Here is a 16,743-nt window from a genome sequence, read left to right on the forward strand (position 1 = left end):
TTGAGCCCAGGAGACAGAGGTTGCAGTGAGTGAGTCGATTCCACCACTGCACTCCAAACTGGGTGACAGAGTGAGATCCTGTCAAAAAAGAAGGAAAGGAAAGGAAGAAAGAAAGAAAGGAAGAAAATAAGCAGTTTTTAGGATGAATATAGATAATTTCAATTTTCCACAGACCCTTGTTATAGTTACACCTCCGTAGAAAAGAGATGCATTTATACCAACATGTTCAAATTCAGTAAGGAATTTAGGGGCATTACGAAGTAAATTTAAATCTAAAATATGAAATGAATCAAAGATAATTTTGCATTTCTCACTGAGAGCTGTCAAGGATAATCATTTGTCTTTAACTTAATTGCCACTATTAATTAGACCTCTGGATGGGTTCTGGAGAAAATAGGCCCAAAAGAATAGTCCCTCCTAATGTAACAACCTTAGGGGAGATGACCCATTCAGGTCCGGTCCTTCTTTGATAGAAGAATGATCTTTAGACAATCTGGCCCTGGTAAAAGAACAAGACTATTGTAGTTTGCACATCCTTTCTTTTCAGATAATTCTTTGATGTCAGAACCAAAACTCTATCTTTGCCTGGCTGGGTCTTGGCAAGGATACAGTGCAATCAATTCATGGAGCAGGTAGCATCACTAACAAGATATCCTTTTTCAATTATACCCATCCTGAGGACAAAGGTGCTCATTAGCCAAGGAGAGCACCCTTTCCTGGAATCAGGGGTGGCAGAAAGTAAACATTGGTGCAATTTTCCTTTTTTTAAACTATGTTCAGTAAATATATCTTTCATGTATTAATGAGTGTACCTGACACAAAGAATGCTCGATTTGGCCAAAATCTTCAAATAGAGTTGGAAGCTATGAATTAAATAATTATGTAGTCCTTGTGTAACAGTTAGGAAACATCACCCCCTCTTTAGATGAAACAATGTGTATATAACTCAAAAAATTATCTTCTGAAAGAATGAATTAGGTAGGAGCCAGAAAATGTTTAATGTGATGATGATTTTGCCTGGTTCCTAAAGTAGACAATATGTATGTCTTTAGAGTCGATATTATACAGTCCTTGAAGTGATATAAAAATAGTATTTTAATCAATTCTGCCATTTTTCTCTTTTTAAAGTTCACTGATTTCTTATTACAAATTTCATAAAAATTATCTCTTGCCTTAATTTGCTTTATTATGTTTTCTAACTTTTGGTTACATTTTAAAATAATTGTCATTTAAAAATTGTCATTTTTTAACCAGTTGATATTAAAGCAATTTAAGCTAAAATTTTTGCTGTAAGTATAGCTTTGGCCTTTATTATTAGGCTAGCATGATAATATTTAATGTTTTCATTGACATGTAGAGGTTGTCTGAACTTCAGATTATTTAGACAGCAATGTTGATTTACTCTTTGACCCAGGAGAGCTTTAGGTAAATTTCATGTTTAAATTTTGAAGTGTTTTACTTTTACATTTCTTTTATTTGTTTTTTAATGAAATGTATCTGTTTATCACATTATGGTCACAGAGTGTGGTCTTTATAATTTCCATTATTGAGGCTTTCTTTGTAACTTCGCATGTAATTGATTTTTTATGTTTTTCATAGGAATTTTATAAAGAATGTTTTCAGTTCTTTGTTTATAAAAATCAAAGCTATATATATATGTGTATATATATATATACATATGTTTCAATTTTATTAATGACATTTTGAAGTTCCTCTATTTTCTTTTCATAGAGAAGTTTTTGTTTGTTTCTGCTATCCAGCATCCACTTTCCTTAATTGAGGTTGTAGAACCTTGTTTTGTTAAACGAGGTAATATACAGTAAAATGCTCAGTTTGATGAATTTTGACAACTGTATACACTCACATAATCACCGTCCTAAACAAACTACAGAACACTTCCATCGCCTCAGGAGCTCTCCTATGTCCCTTTCGAGTCAATCTCTTTCTCCCCAAAACCACTGTCTGCCTTGAAACTTAACTTTGGAAAGAGCAATATTCTCCCTCTGTATCTTATCAGATTTAGAAGCATGTAACAGAAACACATGAATTGTAGTGGCTGGAATAAAAAGTAGTTATTTTGATTATTACAATAAAAGAAGTCTGGAGGCACACAGCCCAGAATCCAGCTTTCTACTAGGTTGTGTTAACACTTACTCTCCACGTTCAAAATCACCTTCTAGTTTCAGGTTGGGCTCTGCAGCTGAAACCAACATATTCTAGAAAATAGGAAGAAGGGGAAAGGAGAAGGGCGAGGGTAAATAGGTGACCTCCCTGCTGACCCAGATAGCTTTAAAACAGTTATTCCAGAAGGCTGACTCAAAAGTTTCCACTTATATCTGGTGGACCATCCCCATCCCCAAGGAAAGCTAGGAAATGTCTGAGCTTTTTGTTTTTTAAGCAGGGCATATTGATTTACCTCTAGTGCTACAGGGGTCTTAGAAAGAAGGTCAGGAAGAAGGGCTATTGAACAGGGTCCCAGTGCCTCTGTCACATCCACCGTCGGTCTTATCCTTCTGGTGAAGCTGGTTTTTATCCCCAGCTCCAAGTCTGGAACCTGTGACCTCTGCCTACACCAATCAGTGTATTTTATTTTCCTGGCCATAAAGATTTATTTTAAGACGGTCCCATCAGAACAAACAAGTCTGCTGATGAAACGGGAGAGTTCTGTGATCCCCCTTGCAAGGTGTGTGACAAGAGTGTAGCCGCCAGGCAAGTGTGCGAGCCAGGGTGAGTGCTTTGGACTCCAGCCCCATGGTAGAGTCTAGGGGTGGGTGCCTGCAGCCCCACTGTTACAATGCTCTTTTAGCCTTGCCATTCACAGACATCTTAAGTGTTAGCCAGCTCAATGGACCCTCTGCCTTTTTGCAAGGGCAGAGGGCCAGAGGACCAGTGTGACAGCTTTCGTGTCCTGAGCTCTTGCCCAGCATCCTGGAAGAATTGGGTCACACACAGGCTTGAAGGATGAATGTGGGCTTTTATTGAGTGGTGGAGGTGGCTGTCAGCAGGACCTCTGGGGAGCTGAAAGGGGGGATGAAGTGGGAAGATGATCTTCCCTTGGAGTTTGTCCATCCAGCAAGTGAACTCCTCTCCGACCGTCTCCAGCTGAACTCCCCTTGGTGATCAAACATTCTCTTCTCTCTTTCTCTTCTGCGTCATTCCACCATTCATCTGCTTGTCTCCTCATCTCCTCACCGGCTCATCTGCTTCTGGAGCCTGGGGTTCAGGGTTTATATGGGTACGGGATAAGGGGCGTGGCAGGCCAAAAGGCAACTTTTTGGGTGTGAAAACAGGAATGCCTGTCCCCATTTAGGGCCAACGGTCTCCAGGCTTGAGTGTGGGGCCTTTGCCAGGGAACCACCCTCTTCTACCCACTATTTCCCTGTCTCCTGTCCATATCACTATGGTGTATGTTTATCAGGGACGCCTCCCCTTTCTCACAAAACCTAAAATTTTGTCGTACAGGATAGCTTGGCTATCTTGAGACCCTGCAGTAAGAGCTGTCTTTAAATTGAGTCAACGTAGGGCAGAGTGCAGCCAAGAGAGTCAGAAACTGTGTTTTTGCTCATTGTTTCTGCCCCTGACCTGAGGCTACCACTAGGGGTTTCCTTATGTGAACGAATAAGCCCCCCTTTATCTTTAACTAGTTTTGGTTGCATTTTCTTTCACTTGTAGAAGAAAGAGCCAAAGTGAAATACTTACCAGTGTTTTATGTACTTGATAGAAAAGCTAATAGGTATGTTGCATTTTCTCCAAATAAACGTGACCTTTGTTTTTACAAATTCTGTTTAATATATTTTATGTCTATGCTATTTGGTTCTAAAAAATTTATTATTGTTTTGCTATACTTACTCTATATTGTATTTTTTAAACAATTAGGAACGCATCTTTTTGTCCTATCGACCTATTTTTGCCTCCATTGCTACTTTGTTCCTGATATTCTCCTTCCAACTTTGTTTGAATTTGCCTGGTATCTTTGCTTACCCTTTATTTGACCTTCTCTATTTTATTTAACACCGTATCTCTGAGGTCTAGGATAATACCTGACACATAGGGGGTGCTCAATAAATATTTTTGGGATAATTGTACAGGTTTTGTTTTGAAAGAGAATAATTAGATATAATTTTCTTTACTATATTTTTTTTTGCTGTTGCCTTTTCTTTTCCTCCTTTCTTCATAGACCTTTGCAATTCTACTCTTCTATTTTGTCTCATTATTTGGAAGTAATGAATGCTCCATTTTTAGTCTTCATTTTAATTTTTTTAAGGACCATATTTTACTTCTTTGTTTCTCACAATATCATGATCTGACTGTAAGTTGACAGATTTATTGATTGGTTCTTAAGGTATTGAGGAAATATTGGGAAAATTATACAATCTAAAAACAACATGAGCCAGAAAAAAATTTTTAGCATTGTAGTATTTCACTTATTTCTCTAGCAATTATTATTAATTTGGTTGCATTGTTTTTTGACATTTGAAACTGAGGAGTTAATCTGTTTGGATCTGCCAAACTTAACCTGCCTTGCTTGATTTTGGTTGCCTGCTTTTTGCCACTTTTTTTTGGTAACCCATATAGCTATGCTGCTAGACACTGTAACTTAGCCTTCACTGGCTTTCTTGTAGATTACACCTTTACTATATATGTCACCATCATAACAACTGCTTAAGTTGTTTTTCAGGAATTTGGAGCAGCTCTTGTCCAATTCAAAGCAGTTGAGATCACTGACCATTTAACTGGGCCTATGCAAATATCTGAGAGGTAGCCTTTTGATGTCAGAGGGCCAAAAACTCTACCCTCAGATTATGCTAACACTATCATTTTCAAAACATGTGTCCTGTGAACAGCCATGAACCCCAACTATGCTTGTGCAGATCACCAATTGCTTCATTATTATTGCCGGTCACCTTTCCCAAGCCTTAGGCCATCTCATTTCTCTAACCTATAGACATCCGTAAGCCTTATCTTTGATGAGGTAGATTTGAGAGCTGTTCTCCTGCCTCCTTGAGGGGCCACCCTGTGAATAAATCTTTTCTCTTTTGCACAACCCATCATCACAATGATTGGCTTACTGTGTATGGGCAGAGCAAATCTGGTTGGTATCACATTCTTTGCTGGCTTTTGGGATAGTGCAATGCTTAACTAGTAAGTGTCTACATAGATTCGAGTGCCTCTAGAAAGTTAAAATTTATTTCTAAAACTAATTCCAATTAAGAGGTTAATAACAATATGATTTTTTTTAAGTAATGTGAAAAAATAGATTCAAATGCTGGGTCTCAGATGGAGGAAGGAAATCTTCATTTCGGCCCATAGAAATAGAGGTACAGGAAGATTTCAAGGAAATCTCAAATATCTGTTTTTATTAGTATTCTCCCTTTGGTTTGTATTGTCTCCAAGGCATCAGAAGATTTTTATTGTTTGGCACTACAAGATGTATGCTTTTGCATTTTCCTCTTCCCTTGTCTAAGCCTGGAAATCCTTTATCTTTATTACAGACAGTCGGCGTTATACAGATATGCCTTTTAGAGGGATTGTCATGTGTAATCTATACCTGGAGCAAATTCTAGGACACTTGTGTCAGTGATTGAAGATTTTTAAAAAATGAATGTAAAAACAAAGCAATGCACATGATCACAATTTTGTGCTTAGTGTGCCACGTATGCTTTGCCTGAGTATTCTTATAATTGGAAATCATATTAGTTTTCTGCAAAACCCAGAGTATGGCCTTGGGGTGACCAGTGCACCATGTCCATTATGATATACTTCGGTTATTCCAGCCTATCTGTGAATCTGTTGGTTGCAGGAAAGAAGTAAATTCTTCCAGACTTTGGGACCAGAGTTCAATGAGAAGTGATAACACTAGCAGGCTGTTCTTATTCTCCTTCTTTCTCTTTGCCTAGGGCTTAGGAGCTGTTGGCTGCAATAGTCATTTTATTCCTGGGGTGCCTAAAAAGGATGACAATGGATCTCTTACCGATAATTCAAAAAAATAAAAGAGATGTGATTTTATTTGTTCCCAGAAGTAGTAAAATGATTGATATTCATTCTAAGTATATTGCAATTCCTGGAATTATTTTTTAACATTATTTTGAAACAATTTAAAAATATTTTATTAGATAACAAGTAAATACTTGCTCTCATCAAAAAATTAAATAATATAAAATAAATGAAGTTCTATCTTTATTTCCTTATTTTCCTTCCCTCACAGTTGAGTGGATACTTTGAGGACCCTCTTTTTCACTTAGTGGCTGTGTGATCTTGAACAAGTTGCTCTATCTCTGTGCTTCATTTTTCTTATCTGCAAAACAATGATAAAAATAGCAGCTTCCTTGTGGGGTCTTTGTAAGGATTGAAGGAGGGAATTCATATAAAGTACTGAGAACAGCCCGGGGTTATCATAACTCTTAAGTGCCAATTATTATTATTATCAATGTTCTTATCATTTCACACTTGTCTTACATTTTTCATAAATGGGATCATCTATATAAAATATTGTTATTTATTTGTGTTTCATGATAATTTCTTTCCTAGAGATATTTTTATTTCTGTATTTGTTTCTTTGTAACAGTTGAATAATAGTCCATAATGTGAGTATATAGTGTGATCCAAAGCACACTGTTATTTGTAGAGACTTGGATGGCTTCCAGGTTTTTGATGTTACAAATAATGCTGCAATTATCATCTTTGTATATTTATTCTTATGCACTTACTTGTGAGAATAATTCATATTTCTAGATGTAGAACTTCCAGGTCCAAGGATATATGCATTTTCAATTTTCTTAGGTATTACTAAATTTCCCTCCCCAAAAGTTACATCAACTTGTACTCAGCCCACCAGCCATGAGTGACAATTCCTTTTCTTTTGCTTCATCATCATTTAAATTTTCCTTCTTCTCAACATCACGATCATTAGAGAAATGCAAACCAAAACCACAATGAGACACCATTTCACACCAGTCAGAATAGCAATTATTAAAAAGTGAAGAAACAACAGATTCTTGCGAGGTCATGGAGAAAAAGGAACTAACGCTTTTACACTGTTGGTGGGAATGTAAAGTTCAACTATGGTGGAAGACAGTGTGGCGATTCCTGAAAGATCTAGAACCAGAAATACCATTTGACCCAGCAATCCCAGCAATTCCTTTGGGTATATATTACTGCATATATACCCAAAGGAATATAAATCATTCTATTATAAAGATACATGCATGCATATGTTTATTGCAGCACTATTTACAATAGCAAAGGCATGGAACCAACCCAAATGCCCATCAATGATAGACTGGATAAAGAAAATGTGGTACATATACACCGTGGAATATATGCAGCCATAAAAAGGAATGAGATAATGTCCTTTGCAAGGACATAGATAGAGCTGGAAGTCATTTTCCTCAGCAAACTAACACAAGAACAGAGAACCGAGCACTGCATGTTCTCACTTATAAGTGGGAGCTAAACAATGAGAACACATGGACCAAGGAGGGGAAAAATACACACTGGGGTCTGTTGTGGGGAGCAGGGGTGGAGGGCATAAGGATAAATAGTTAATGCATGTGGGGCTTAATACCTAGGTGATGGGTTGATAGGTGTAGCAAGCCACCATGGCAGATGTTTACCTATGTAACAAACCTACATGTCCTGCACATGTATCCCAGAACTTAAAATAAAATTTTAAAAATCCCAATTGCAACCTTTGCAATAACAATAATAATAATAAATTCTCCTTTTCTTTTTTCCCTAAGGTCTAGGGAAATTTCTCAGTCTTTCACTTTTTTTCTAATACCCCCTAACAGTTTTTAAGCAATTAATGAAATACAAGTCAAATCTATTTCTTAAACTAGAGTAGAACTATAGTATTACTGTCATTCAGAACTTTTCCTAAATAAAACTTGAACGATTGGTTTCACAGCTTTGCAGGACATAGGGGAGGTGGTTGATGTTTGAATTTTACTGTTATTTTTTGTTTTGTTTGTTGTTTATGTCTTGAGAAGCTTGTGGTTATAAGCATAAACTTAGAATGTATAATTTGGATGTGGGATATTGGAATTAAAATCCAAATTGTCCCGAATAAGTTTTATTAAAAGAAGCATGGCCTATCAAGAGAAGTTGTCTCTTCAGTTCAGCAAGCAGCCTCATGCAGAAGTAGAATACAAGACATGTGGGCTACAACTGAAGCCTGGGTGAGCCAGTTGCCTTTTGCTTACCTGGGATTTATTGAGTGAATGTTCCATTATCTCACAGGGATCATCTCTACCAGGTTGGCCTCCTTCATGGACCGTAGTCTTGGTGAACAAGGCTCATAACCTTTGGCTAATGCCTAGAGCTCCAGTGATATCCCTGATGCATAGGGTAGGAGAGTTTAGCTCAACATATTACTCAACACATGTGGCTCAAACTATAGTCCAATATATAAAACAATTAAAAACAAAAAACTGGTGAGCTCCAAGATAAGATGATGGAATAAACCTAAATTAAGAAAAAGACTCTCTTAACACTTAATAATAAACAAATGTGAATTTGTTCCAATAAGAAATCCACCAACAGTAAGCAGGCGGAAGAGAGAGAGAGACATGGTCGATTTAAAGTCATGAATGTGCCAAAATGATGATCAAATAAAGGAACATAAGATCCTTGTTTGGAGTTGTAGCGCAGGGTATCTCCTAATCCCATCTTCACCCTTTGAACAATGGTTGGAGTCATTTTATTTTAAATTGCATATTTCAATTTTAGATGATGTGGATCAACTCCCTGCAATGAAAGATGTGGTCACTATCATTCTCACAGGCCCACCGATCTTCCAGTCTTCATCTTTCCATTTTGTTACATCACTGATTTTATCCATCTAACTGTACACATAGAAAGACTCTGACATACTGCCTTTTAAAACAGTAGTTTTTCTTCTAAAGTAATACACTCAAGAAGATCCTATTTCTTGGGGGTATTTTGAGGCTTTATGGACAGTGTGGTTCACATTCCCATGATGCAAGCTTAATATGTCTAAGGATCTGTCTCCAACTCTTAACGCAACGATTCTGACTTAAATGATTTCTTATGCCTCCTGACTTCAGATAAAGATCTTAAACAATTCCTGAAGGAGTTCTTTGCATTAGAATACTATAAAACTTAGGTGAGGATGACAGCACCCTTATTGTAGACTGAACTATATACACAGTTTATTGGAAGAGTTAATTACAGCATACATTTTCAACAGACTACAAATAACATAAGATACAGTTCTGGTATTAACTCTCAACTCATTGTCCCTAGGGAGCTGGCAAATTCCTGACCCAGATGTGGCTGAGATAAATGTTTTTGTTCTGGCCCAGACTAAGTCCTGTCCTTCTGCAGTCCTTTTAATTTTGCATTATTTCTGGAATGCCTTTTGTTTCCCTAAAATTCATTTTCCTATTGTCATTGAAATGGTCACTTTTGGCATTTCAAAACAAACAAACAAGTAAACAAAAATGACTTAGCTTCTCTGCTGTCAGTAGCCCAAGATTTATCCTCATAAAGTGCAGACCCATCACAAACTGCTTATTTCTGGGCATCCCATTTTTCAGCCAGACACTTCAGTGACTTCTGCAAACCCTAGGGTTTGCTTTGTGCACACTTCAAAATAAATGCTAGATACCTATTTAACATAGACAGGCCTCCTCTACCTGGGCTATGTCTTTGCTCTGATCTGTATGCTCTTTAATTCGTACTTTATCTCCCTCTGAGCTGTGTTCTGGTGGCAGCAGGGATTTTATGTGGCTATAAAACCACTCTGTCTTTTGTGAGAAGACAACAGATTCTGGGTAGAGTTCAATGTGAAAAGCTATGCTCTGTGCAGAAGTTATTTATTTTATGATACTACCAGTGTCTCTCTTTTCTATGCATTTCCCTGGTTTTAGTACATCATGGTTTCACTTTGGCTTTTTCCAGTTAACCTTCCCCCATCAGCACTCTCAAAGTCTGCCTGAATGTTTAAAGAACCTGAAACAAAGACAGCTGGGGGTTGATCACGTAGCCTTAGGCCAAAGATATTTTACAATGCTATTCTGTAAGGAATTTTTGGCCACAGTTTCAGATCATTATTTATAATCCCCAAAAGATGACCCCGCCACTTTCTAATCTTACCAGATATACTGGACACTCGTATGTTAAATTCAGGTCAGAGTCTGTGTGGGAGGGAGAAGAAAAGGAAGCTCAGATTTATTGAATTCTAATGTGCCAAGACAGACTTATTTCTTTCATTTAATTTTCTTAACAAATAAGCAGATATTATTCTCATTCTTCTAATGGAGAAACTGAGGCCAGAAGAGTTTACATAACTTGTTTAAGGTCACCATGCAATAATTAATGGAATTGTCCAAGTCTGTCTGATTCCAAAGCCTATACGTTTCACACTAAACATGATGCACTTACCAGGACTGTAAATGTGAAAGGGGCTGGGGGCCAATTTTTAAAGGACTTCTAAATGTTTATAACATTCTTTATTTCAAACAGCCCAAGGTTGCTTTTTAAGGCTGATGCCCCTGCTACGTAGGTAGGGTTAGTTAAGACAAGTCAGGGTCTGAGCACCACAAGGAAATTCTTACCAAGATCCCAGAGGTATCCAGGAATCCACGTGGTACTTATTAGGAAGATTTTGCAAATGAATCACTTTGAGGATTTTAGTAGAGGAAGTCAGTCTGGGAGACCCTCCTGCTCCATATGGGCTGCATTTCACTCAATGGGGTCTTTGTTGCAGCACAGCTCTGGAAGGAGGTCAGGCGGTGGTCAGCAGAGGAAACCACCACTGAGAAGGCTGGGCCCTGAGCTGTCATTCCCCCACTTTGCTTTGGACAAGGTACAAGAAATCCTTTATGGGCTGGTGCGATGAAAACTGATGGAAGCCAGCTTTGTTCTATTTTTGTAATATATTTCGGGTTGAGTTAATTCTATGGAAAAATATAGTCAGTGGGGTTGTGTGTTTATATAGGCCCTTCATCCCGCTGCTCTGTGCCAAGTTCCACGAGTCTGCAAGGAAGTGAAGCCAGACGTGCTCAGCGTCCTGGGTCCTCACCCCAGTGACCTCTTAATCTCTCCAAGTTTACCCAGCTCTCTCGCAGCAGCATTTGCATGGAAATTGATCTCTCAGCTCCTGGCTTTTGGCAGGAGGACACTTCCTTCATATGGAAAAGTGTTTAATACCAATTTAATGGTCTGTCTAGCCACTGTACGCCCTTAGCCCACCCTCCTCCCTCAGTGCCCACTGGCACAGAGCATGGAAATCTAACTTTTAATCACCCCTTTAAAAACACCCTGAAACTTTCTTTCAGTCTGTCCACTGCTTTTCTAATGAGGGTTCGCACCAACTTCCTTTTCATCCAGCAAAGAGTAACTGCTACTATAAATTAAAATGATGTCCTTAATAATCCATATTATTTTTTAGCATCTCCTATTCTCATTAAACATAAATGCAGACAGGGAGGAGGGAGGAGATGGCTTTTTTTTTTTTTTTAATACACAGGAACCAAAGCAAGTGGAAATAATTTTGTTGGTGACTCTGATAAAATGATGCCTCCTGTTTGAGTTTAAATAATAAAATAAATAAAGGCCAAGATGACGGAAAAGAGTATTGTACAGTGAACATTTTCTGAACTTGAAGAATCAGATAGACACTAAATTAAACATTTGAGCAAATCATGGTAGTAGTTTGTCAGAGTCTTCTTAAACAACACATGTATACATAGTGGAAAATGATTAAGAATGACAAGAATGTGGGAGGAGTCTTACTATAAATACAATAAGTCAGTCATAAAATAATTGTGATGTGGCTCATCAATTTTATGATTTATCCCTGGCCAATTTTTGCTTTTGTTGAGTTGTTGCTTTGTCCTTATTTTTCAGTATCATTATTGTTTAAACTGTTCAATTTTTAAATTCATTTAATTGTAGTCAAAATAGCTATGTTCTAGCCCTGACTGCCAACAATCCACTAGAAAACGTTGGAAGAACCACTGACTATTTCTGGTTCTCCAAGGATTCTTTTATTGTCTAAGTCATTTGTGATTCTATTAAACCCAATATTCCCCCATTAAATTAAACGTCCTGAAAAGAACCGCCTTACCCCTGATAAACTGAGCTACTCATTCTTACTAGTTGGAGTCTTAGTTTTACATTTTCATATACTGCACAAACACCATTTCAACAGCAATAAAAGAAGAGAAAAAATATAAGAAAATTTCCCCTAAGCACTCATCATAATACATCACCCTTTTCCATGTCAGGGAATTTCTTCACCATATTTTCACATACATGCACATAACTTTTACATAGTTTTAGTTTCAACAAAAGTTTCTTGCCTTTCACTTAATATTCTATTCTAAACATTTTCTGCGTTGTTGGAAAATGCATTCATTCAACAATATCTCCTATATGCACTTCTAAAAAAGCCAACTTGTATGAAAAATCATAATAACCATTCTAAAGGCTACGTAATATCTGTATAATATACCATTGAGAAACATCACTTATTGAAGCATATTCTTTTTTTATGTACTTATTTTTTTAGATAGGGTCTCATTCTATCACCCAGGCTGGAGTGCAGTGGTGCAATCATGGCTCACTGTAGCCTCCACCTCCAGGGCTCAAGCAATTCTCCTGCCTAAGCCTCCTGAGTAGCTGGGACTGCAGACACACCACCACGCCTGGCTAATTTTTTAATTTTTTTGTGGAGACGGGTTTCACCGTGTTCCCCAGGCTGGTCTTGAACTCTTGGGCTCAAGCAATCATCCAGCTGAGGCCTCCCAAAGCGCTGGGATTAAAGGTGTGAGCCGTTGCAACTGGCCAACATATGCTTTTATTGGGTTTTAGGTTTTCAGTTTTCTGTATTACAAATCAAGCAGTAATGCAGGTCTTCTTGCATCGATCTCTTCTCATATTGACAGCTACCCATTCCCACATCCTCCTTGGGATAAATTTTCATGAGTATTATTACTCTCTCTGAGGAATCTCTAGTTATAGCAGTACTTTAAGCTGGTGAGAATTCCAGCTTACCTGTTTGCTAGTCCTTGATAGTACCTGTTGCAATGATAAAGTGTGATTGAATATGAAAGCATACAATCTAATAACTAGGATGTAGTAGACCCTGATTAGAATTTGATTTTGCTTTATTACAGAATTACATTTCAAAACTCATAGACATTTGTACTGCTACTGGTAATATGTAAGAGTATGAAATGCCACCAAAATCTCACAGATTTTTTAATATATTTTGAAAATTGACAAGGCATCAATTGGTGCTTTGCATTGTGATTTTTTTGTATTTTTAATTGAAATATAATTAATACACAAAAATGCAAAAATCAGAAGTGTACAGCCTGATGAATTTTTATAAAGTGAACACACCCATGAAATGATATAATACTATCATATTATCAGCATCCCAGGAGTCTCTTTCTCCCTTTTCCTGTCATTATCTCTTACCCAAAGATAACCAATATTCTAACATCTATCACTATATATTAATTTTGTCAGTTTTTGAAATTTTTATGAATGGCATCATACAGAATGTAGTTTTTTCTGGATTAGATATGATTATGTTCATGAAATCCATGTGGCATATAGCATTTGACTGATTGATTCCAGAGTATACATATATCACATCTTATTTATCCATTATACTATTAATAAGCATTAAGTAGTTTCCAACTTTTGGCTCTTACATGTAATGCTGCTATGAACATTTTCATATATGTCTTTCTTTGGCTTTATACAGAACGTAAATTTATGTTGGGTCTATTCCTAGGAGTGGAATTTCTGGGTCATACAGAATGCAATTGTTCAGCCTTAATAGCAATTGCCAAACAGTTTTCCAAATGGTTGCAATTTATATTCCCACCAGACGTATGAGAATTCCAGTTGTTCCACATCATCACCAACACTAAGGAGTTTCTACCTTTTTCATTACAGACATTCTGGTGTTAATAGCCATTCTAACAAATGTGCAGTGGTATCTCATAGTGGTTTTAATTTGAATTTCCCTGATGTCTATTGATGATGAGCATTTTTTCATGTGCTTATTGGCCATTCTAATATCTTCCTGTGTGAAGTGTCCATTCAAGACTTTTAGCTACTTTTTTCCTTCTTTTTGTATTGCCTTTCCTTTTCTTATTAATTTGTGCATGTCCATCATATTTTGGATGCAAGTCCTTTTGAAATATATGTACTACAAATGTCTTGTTGCAATCAAACTTATCTTTTTACTTTCTTGATGTTTTATAATACACAGAAGTTCTTAATTTAATGTAGTTTAATTTATCATTATTTTCCTTTATAGATAGCCTTTTTGTGTCCTATTCAAGAAATCTTTGCCTTTCAGTGTCATCTGATTAAAATAATTATTGGTCTTTTTACAATTCATCTGGATTTAATTATTGTGAAGGAAAGCAGGATCAAGTTCCAATGTTTTTTTGTATGGATGCCTGATCAAATAAGCAATCTTTATTGAGCACCAACTAAGTAACATTGTGTCATCTTTGTCATAAAGCAAGTGATCACATAAGTATTTTACCTGTTTCTGCACTTTCTAATCTAGTTCATTGGTCTATTAACTATGTTTGTCTCAACTCCACACACTTATATACTACTCCTTATTACTGTAGTGTATAAGTCCTCATATATGGTAGTTTATATTGGCTAATTTTGTTGCTCTTTTTAAAGATTAATGATTCATAGTCATTTGCAATTCTATATACATTTTAATAATACATTTTTAATTTCTACACAAAGTGGCTCCAGTTCCAACATGGTGGGCATAGAAGCAAACTTGCTTCACTCCCCCGACAGAAAACACAAAACAAATATGCAGCACTAGGATTATCACCAGCAATATCCCAGAACTCAAATAGGAAGGTCAGAGAGTTCCCAGGGATACAGAGGAGTGAAAAACTCTGAACAGATGGTAAGAGAATTGGACTTCCATATCTGCAATTCCACTCCCCACAATTTGCCTACATCAAGCACATGGAAAATTTACTCCACTCTCATGGTTTCTACCCTGAAAAAAAGCAAGATGAAGGTAGACTATCAGCACCCCCACTATCTTGGGTTCCCTAGCAGAAGACCTGTCACTGCCTCAACCCACAGGAAGCAGTATCTGAAGGGAGAAATATCCCTAAGGCAGCCACAGACAAAGTGGGGAGGTAGTACTAACATCCCCAGCCCTGGAAACTCTGCTCTGTAACTTGGCCAAAGGAGTTGTCAGATCAGAATAGCTGTTCAGCAGCTCCAGGCTGTAGGAGGTATGTTCCACAGTTCCCTTGTGCATGAACCCCTAGCCAGCTTTCCCATACTGGGATATGCTCTTTGAAACCTCCCTCATTTGCGACACGTAGTGTTATAAGTTTTTATTACAGCAGAGGCAAACCTGGGCTTAAGTTACTATTTAGTGCCAAAAAGGAGGTGGTGACGTAGCAGGAAAAAGAAAAAAAGAAATTTAACAGGTAAATTACAAAGAATAAGCAAATATGTCCAATAAAAAACAAAACAAGCTAGGTAGAGAAGACTGGAATTAAAAAACGAATGCTTCAATGTATAGGCATAGAAATACATCCACAAGAAACAACAGCAAACAGAACCATGTCCTCCCTAAATTGACAAAATAAGGAAGCAGTGACTGTCCCTAATGAGATGGTAATATATGAGCTCTCTGGCCAAGAATTCAAAATACCAGTTTTAAGGAAACTCAGTAATCTCCAAGATAATGCAGAAAAGCAATTTAGAAATTTGTCAAAAAAATTAACAAGAGATTGAAATAATTTTAAAAAATCAAACAGAAGTCATGGAACTCACAGATTCATTTGCTGAACTAAAACATTTATTACAGGCACTTAACTGAGAGAATCAAGCAGAGAAAAGAATTTGGGAGAAAGTAAGAGAAAAGAACAACGGTCTTTGCCTGGTAATCCAGAGAATTCTTCTGGATCTTATCCAAGACCACCAAGGCAGTACCTCTATGAGTCTGCAAAAACCACAGTTCTACTGGGCTTGGGGCCCAAGTCCCTTTGAATACCCGGAAAGCATTCCCAAGAAGGACAGGCATAAAGAAGCCCAGACTGTGGAAACTACAATAAATACCTAACTCTTCATTGCCGAGACACTGAAGAACATCTGCAAGCATCAACATCATCCAGGAAAACGTTAGCTCACCAAACGAACTACATAAGGCACCAGGGACCAATCCTGGAGAAGCAGAGATATAGGACCTTTCAGACAGAGAATGCAAAATAGCTATTTTGAGGAAACTTAAAGAAATTCAAGATAACACAGAGGAGGAATTCTGAATTCTATCAGAAAAATTCAACAAAGAGATTGAAATAATTCAAAAGAATCAAAAAGAAATTCTGGAACTGACAACTACAATGGGCATATTTCAGAATGCATCATTCTTAAGAGTGCAGTATTCCTTTAATAGCAGAATTAAGCAGAAGAAAGAATTAGTGAGCTTGAAGACAGGCTAGTTGAAAATACACAATCAGAAGAGACAAAAGAAAAAAGAATAAAAAACAATGATCCATGTTTACAGGATCTAAAAATAGCCTCGAAAGGGCAAATCTAAGAGTTTTTGGCTTTAAAGAGGAGGTAGAGAAAGAGATAGGGGTAGAAAGTCTATTGAAAAGGGTAATATCAGAGAACTTCCCAAACCTAGAGAAAGATAACAAGATTGAAGTACAAGAAGGGTATAAAACACCAAGCAGACTTAAACCAAAGAAGACTACC

This window comes from Pan paniscus, chromosome 16 (assembly GCF_029289425.2).
Source record: "Pan paniscus chromosome 16, NHGRI_mPanPan1-v2.0_pri, whole genome shotgun sequence".
NCBI lineage: Eukaryota > Metazoa > Chordata > Mammalia > Primates > Hominidae > Pan > Pan paniscus.